This window comes from Scyliorhinus canicula, chromosome 11 (genome assembly GCF_902713615.1).
Source record: "Scyliorhinus canicula chromosome 11, sScyCan1.1, whole genome shotgun sequence".
NCBI lineage: Eukaryota > Metazoa > Chordata > Chondrichthyes > Carcharhiniformes > Scyliorhinidae > Scyliorhinus > Scyliorhinus canicula.
Genome location: NC_052156.1, coordinates 2,425,534 through 2,431,717, shown reverse-complemented (window position 1 = coordinate 2,431,717; position 6,184 = coordinate 2,425,534). Strand labels below are relative to the sequence as shown.

Genomic DNA, 6,184 nt, shown 5'->3' with positions numbered 1-6,184 from the left:
CATCCCGGGCACTGAACCGATCCGGTGTCACCTACTTGGCCCCGCCCAGCTAATCTCAATATGCAAATCGTTAACGGCTCATTTAAATGCCCGGAAGCCGGTATCCGCCCTCCCAAGATGCCCCGCCCACAGGCCGCGCGCTCCCGGCTCCGTGGTCACGTGGCGGTCCGGGGCGCGCACGGCCCTCAGTCGGTGACGTATTTCCGGTACCGGAAGTTTGGGATTGTCCGCCTCCCGGAGCAGCCCCGAGGACAGAGGGACAGCGGAGCGACCCCCCCTCCCCCCCCCCCACCCGGGACCCGACCCACCCCCAGCCGGACCCCCCGGGACCCCCCGGGACCCCAAACCGGCAGCCAGGGCCGGGAGGCGGCGCTGAGCCTCAGGCCGGTGTCCGGGCCCCGCGGAGTGTTGGAGCCCAAAGCAGAGGTAGGAGGGGAGGGTCTGGTGACGGCTTGGAGGGGGGGGCGGGGGTTAGTATCCTGGCCGGGAGGGTGAGGCCTCCGGATTGAGGGTGAGGGGGGGGGGGAGTTCCGAGTGAGGGGAGGGGCTCTGGATTGACGGGGAGGGGCTCTAGGTTGGGGTTGGGGGGAGGGGCCTCTGGGTTGGGGGTGAGGGGGGGGCCACTCTGGGTTGGGGGTGAGGGGGGGGCCACTCTGGGTTGGGGGTGAGGGGGGGGGCCACTCTGGGTTGGGGGTGAGGGGGGGGCCACTCTGGGGGGGGGGTGAGGGGGGGGGCCACTCTGGGTTGGGGGTGAGGGGGGGCCACTCTGGGTTGGGGGTGAGGGGGGGGGCCACTCTGGGTTGGGGGTGAGGGGGCCACTCTGGGTTGGGGGTGAGGGGGGGGGGGCCCTGCGTTGGGGGTGAGGGGGGGGGCCCTGCGTTGGGGGTGAGGGGGGGGGCCCTGCGTTGGGGGTGAGGGGGGGGGGCCCTGCGTTGGGGGTGGGGGGGGGGGGGGGGGGCCCTGCGTTGGGGGTGAGGAGGGGGGGGCCCTGCGTTGGGGGTGAGGGGGGGGCCCTGCGTGGGGGGTGAGGGGGGGGGCCCTGCGTTGGGGGTGAGGGGGGGGCCCTGCGTTGGGGGTGAGGGTGGGGGCCCTGCGTTGGGGTGAGGGGGGGGGGCCCTGCGTTGGGGGGTGAGGGGGGGGCCCTGCGTTGGGGGTGAGGGGGGGGCCCTGCGTTGGGGGTGAGGGGGGGGGGCCTGCGTTGGGGGTGAGGGGGGGGGCCCTGCGGTGGGGGGGGGGGGGGGGGGCCCTGCGTTGGGGGTGAGGGGGGGGGGGCCCTGCGTTGGGGTGAGGGGGGGGGGCCCTGCGTTGGGGGTGAGGGGGGGGGCCCTGCGTTGGGGGTGAGGGGGGGGGGCCTGCGTTGGGGGTGAGGGGGGCCCTGCGTTGGGGGGTGAGGGGGGGCCCTGCGTTGGGGGGTGAGGGGGGGGGCCCTGCGTTGGGGGTGAGGGGGGCCCTGCGTTGGGGGTGAGGGGGGGCCCTGCGTTGGGGGTGAGGGGGGGCCCTGCGTTGGGGTGAGGCCCTGCGTTGGGGGTGAGGCCCTGCGTTGGGGGTGAGGCCCTGCGTTGGGGGTGAGGCCCTGCGTTGGGGGTGAGGGGGGGGCCTCTGGGTTGGGGGTGAGGGGGGCCACTCTGGGTTGGGGGTGAGGGGGGGGCCACTCTGGGTTGGGGGTGAGGGGGGGGCCACTCTGGGTTGGGGGTGAGGGGGGGCCACTCTGGGTTGGGGGTGAGGGGGGGGCCACTCTGGGTTGGGGGTGAGGGGTGGCCACTCTGGGTTGGGGGTGAGGGGTGGCCACTCTGGGTTGGGGGTGAGGGGTGGCCACTCTGGGTTGGGGGTGAGGGGGGTCCTCTGGGTTGGGGGTGAGGGGGGCGCCTCTGGGTTGGGGGTGAGAGGGAAGCTCTGGGTTGGGGGGTGAGGGGGGGGGCCTCTGGGTTGGGGGGTGAGGGGGGGGCCTCTGGGTTGGGGGGTGAGGGGGGGCCTCTGGGTGGGGGGTGAGGGGGGGGCCTCTGGGTTGGGGGGTGAGGGGGGGGCCTCTGGGTTGGGGGTGAGGGGGGACGCTCTGGGTTGGGGGTGAGGGGGGGCCTCTGGGTTGGGGGGTGAGGGGACGCTCTGGGTTGGGGGTGAGGGGGGCCTCTGGGTTGGGGGTGAGGCCCTGCGTTGGGGGTGAGGGGGGGGGCCTTGCGTTGGGGGTGAGGGGGGGGGGCCTGCGTTGGGGGTGAGGGGGGGGGCCCTGCGTTGGGGGTGAGGGGGGGGGGGCCCTGCGTTGGGGGTGAGGGGGGGGGGCCTGCGTTTGGGGTGAGGGGGGGCCCTGCGTTTGGGGTGAGGGGGGGGCCCTGCGTTTGGGTGAGGGGGGGGGCCTGCGTTGGGGGTGAGGGGGGGGCCCTGCGTTGGGGGTGAGGGGGGGGCCCTGCGTTGGGGGTGAGGGGGGGGGGCCCTGCGTTGGGGGTGAGGGGGGGGGGCCCTGCGTTGGGGGTGAGGGGGGGCCCTGCGTTGGGGGTGAGGGGGGGGGCCTGCGTTGGGGGTGAGGGGGGGCCCCCTGTGTTGGGGGTGAGGGGGGGGGCCCTGCGTTGGGGGTGAGGGGGGGGCCCCTGCGTTGGGGGTGAGGGGGGGGCCCCTGCGTTGGGGGTGAGGGGGGGGGCCCTGCGTTGGGGTGAGGGGGGGGGCCCTGCGTTGGGGGTGAGGGGGGGGGGCCCCTGCGTTGGGGGTGAGGGGGGGGCCCTGCATTGTGGGTGAGGGCCTGCGTTGGGGGTGAGGGGGGGGGCCTGCGTTGGGGGTGAGGGGGGCTCTCTGGGTTGGGGGTGAGGGGGGTCCTCTGGGTTGGGGGTGAGGGGGGCCCTCTGGGTTGGGGGTGAGGGGGGCCCTCTGGGTTGGGGTGAGGGGGCCCTCTGGGTTGGGGGTGAGGGGGGTTGGGGGTTGAGGGGGGCCTCTGGGTTGGGGGTTGAGGGGGGCCTCAGGGTTGGGGGTTGAGGGGGGCCTCGGGGTTGGGGTTGAGGGGGGCCTCGGGGTTGAGGGGGGGCCTCTGGGTTGGGGGCTGAGGGGGGCCTCTGGGTTGGGGGTGAGGGGGGGGCTCTGGGTTGGGGTGATCGGGGTCTCTGGGTTGTGTGAGAGAACCTCTGGGTTGGAGGTGAATGGGAAGGGGCTCTGGGTTGGGTTGGGGTGAGGTGAAGGGGGAGGGGCTCTGGGTTGGGGGTGTGGTGAAGGGGAGGGGCTCTGGGGTGGGGGGGAGGTGGCTGTAGCTTTCCTGGCTACTGGGAGGGGGTCCCAGCCTGTTGTGAAGGACTGCGTGTCCTCCCAGTGAAACTGTCTGAATTCCGGGAGCTGGAGGTACAAACTCTCTCGGAGGAGGATCAGAATGATGGACCGGGACTGAGAACTGCCCCTGTCAACCTGAACTGGGGCCTGTCAACATTGACATTGCTGCCCTGCCCCTGCCCTCCACCCCAGGAGCAGCACCGCTGAGGGAAGGCGGCAGTGTCTGCACCACCTTCTGCAGAGGGAGACCAGTATCTGCTCGGCACGCGGGGGATTGGTTTCATCATCAACAGCTTCCCATCAGCATCAACAAGCTCCTCATAACCCTTCATCTACACCTTGCCAAAAACCAGCAGGCAATGGTCGTGAGTACTGCAGCTCGACCCTTGATGCCAATGAAGAGTCCAAAGAGTGTTTTTACTCCACCCTGGCCACCACACTGTCTAACATTCCTTTCCTAAGGATAAGATCATCCTCCTTGGTGACTTCAACGCCAGGGTTTGAAGGTACTCCCAAATCTAGAAAGGAAGGTGTTGTAAATTTCAACTCCCAACGGGACCTTCCTCACAAAATGCACAGAACACCAGCTTGTCATCACTAACGCACTTCCACTAAAAAGACAAGTTCAAGACTGCTGGAGATATCCACGATCAAAGCACTGGCACATGATCGTCATCTGATCCTGGGATCAAAAGGATGTCCTCGTCACCAAAGCTATGACCAGTGCAGATGACTGCGGGACAGACATCATGCTCATCCGCTCCTCTATGTCCATCAAATTCGCCACAGGCAGTGGAAGCTGAAGCTCAGAAAGGTGATCAACATTGAGCGGCTTCAGGAGCCGAGCATGCCAGTCAACTTCCAACAACGACCTCTTCAAAATTTCTAAAGTGTCCATTCTAATGGGTTGGAGGAAAAGAGCTGACCACTGCCATCATCTCAAGCTGTGAATGAACCATCGGCTGCAAGACCAGGAAACACCAAGGTTTAGTTCAGTGAGAGAATCCACACCACCCAAGGCCTCATCGGCAAGAAGAGGAAAGCTCCCTGCGCCTGGCAAAACAACAAGGCAAAGAGGAGAGTTCAGCAATCAGCCAAGGCAGAGGTACACGAAAGAAATGGGGAAATCAAAAGCCAATGGTGGTCCAAGAAAGCGAAGGAGCTGCAACTCCACTGACGAGAATGAAGCCGAGTTTCCTCAGTGCCACCAAGGCAATATATGGACCCAATACCTATCATCGCCTCCATCATCAAGAAAGGAAACAAAGCGGACTGTGGGAAATACCGAGGAATCTCCCTACTTTACATCACCGGGAAGATAATCGCCCAAATCCTCGCTCGCCTCACCTTCTCCCAGATAGGTTCTTGATTAATAAGGGAATCGAGGGTTATCAGGAGAAGGCAGGAGAATGGGGATGAGAAAAATATCAGCCATGATTGAATGGCGGAGCAGACTCGATGGGCCGAGTGGCCTAATTCTGCTCCTATGTCTTATGGTAGCACCATCCCAGGGACAGTGTCTCACACAGAGGGTTATAATGCACAGGACCTGCAGGCCATGTTAACCCTGCAGCATGTTTGTCACTCAAGGTTTGTTATTCAAACTAATCACCTGTTGTGATTTGATGGCCTTGCTGTTTGTTCCTGTGTTGTGCCTGCTTCTCACTGCTTTGATGGACTAGCTGGTGTTTCTCGTCAGTACTGTAGAATTGCCCTGTTCTCTCACACACACCCTGAGTGAGTGTTCACAATAGCATCCTCCTGTAAGTGTACTGGGTTCACATTGGACAGGGACTGCGATTGAGGATTGCTGGTTATTTTCTAAGTTTCTTGCAGATTTTATTTTCGAATCAGCGGAAGGATTGTTTTTAAGTGGTTTATTTCTGAGTCTTTCCATTTTAACTTTGCTCTTTTTGTTTTTCTAGGTTAATTTGAATCTGCTTCGTTGTCCAATGTTACTGTCTAATATGCTTCACCGTTCCCAATTTATGAGCAGCAGACCTACCCCACAGTCTGAACCACGGTTCAACTGCTGACTGAGGTAAGTTTTCCCTTTCACCCAAGAACTTTTTTCAAATGTGATGTGCTTGTAAATTCTCTCTGCCCTGTTCAAACGAAGTGTCAGTGCCTTAAGAGAGCACAGGTTCACAAGAGTACTCACTTGGCGTTAATGTTTTCTCCTTGTCGTACGACCCTGCTTTTAAACGAGTTGTAATAAGTGTGTGGTGTGCAAAGTCTGATTCTGCTTTTAATATCTAAAGAAACTCTTGCGTTTCTGTTCGGCCCTTTGCAAACTCAGGACGTCCCAAAGGGCTTTGCTGCCAACTAAGTGCCTTTGGAGTGTAGCCACACTGTTGTAATGGGAAGCATGTTAATACAGACAACTACCCTAAGGTACAGTGAACTTAGTGTATTTTTACAGGGTAGGTAGATTGGCCATGATTAATGCCCGAGTGTCTAGGGATGTGCAGATTAGGTTATGGAGCTTGTCGGGATGTGGATGGATATGGGAGGAGTGCTCATTTGACGGGTCAGTACGGACTTGTTGGGCCGAACGGTCTCCTTGTGCACTGTAGGGATTCTACTCTTATTGTGGTTTTGGAACATTTATCATGAGAAGATTTTTGTCTGACCACAAGTTCATTTACCCAAACAATACTACTGTCACTAAAATAATAAATATCTTCATGCAAAATGCTCTTGGAACTTGGACTGAGTGCAGTTAACATCTTATTAGCTAGTTCAGATCCTGTAGCACCCTCTACCCTTTACTGCCAATTATATTCCCCCTCGCTGCTGAGGTGATGGCAAGTCAGAGTAATCACCCTCCACTGGTGTGGCTCATGTGGACGGGTGTAAGGATTTCTTAAATAATACTTGGTTAGATCCCTGACGTCAAAGCAGTTCAGAGCAATGATGTGTTCCGCAACACAGGGTG

At 62.0% G+C, this 6,184-nt stretch overlaps 1 protein-coding gene across 1 annotated transcript in view; it reads left to right on the top strand.

Moving 5' to 3' along the window:
- Positions 1 to 326: 326 nt before the first annotated feature.
- Positions 327 to 6,184, top strand: part of usp19 (ubiquitin specific peptidase 19) — a 148,533-nt gene continuing 142,675 nt past the window's right edge. Inside the window, 2 exon segments of the mRNA XM_038812099.1 lie at positions 327 to 426; positions 5,172 to 5,287. The gene's annotated coding sequence lies outside the window, so the exon portion shown is untranslated.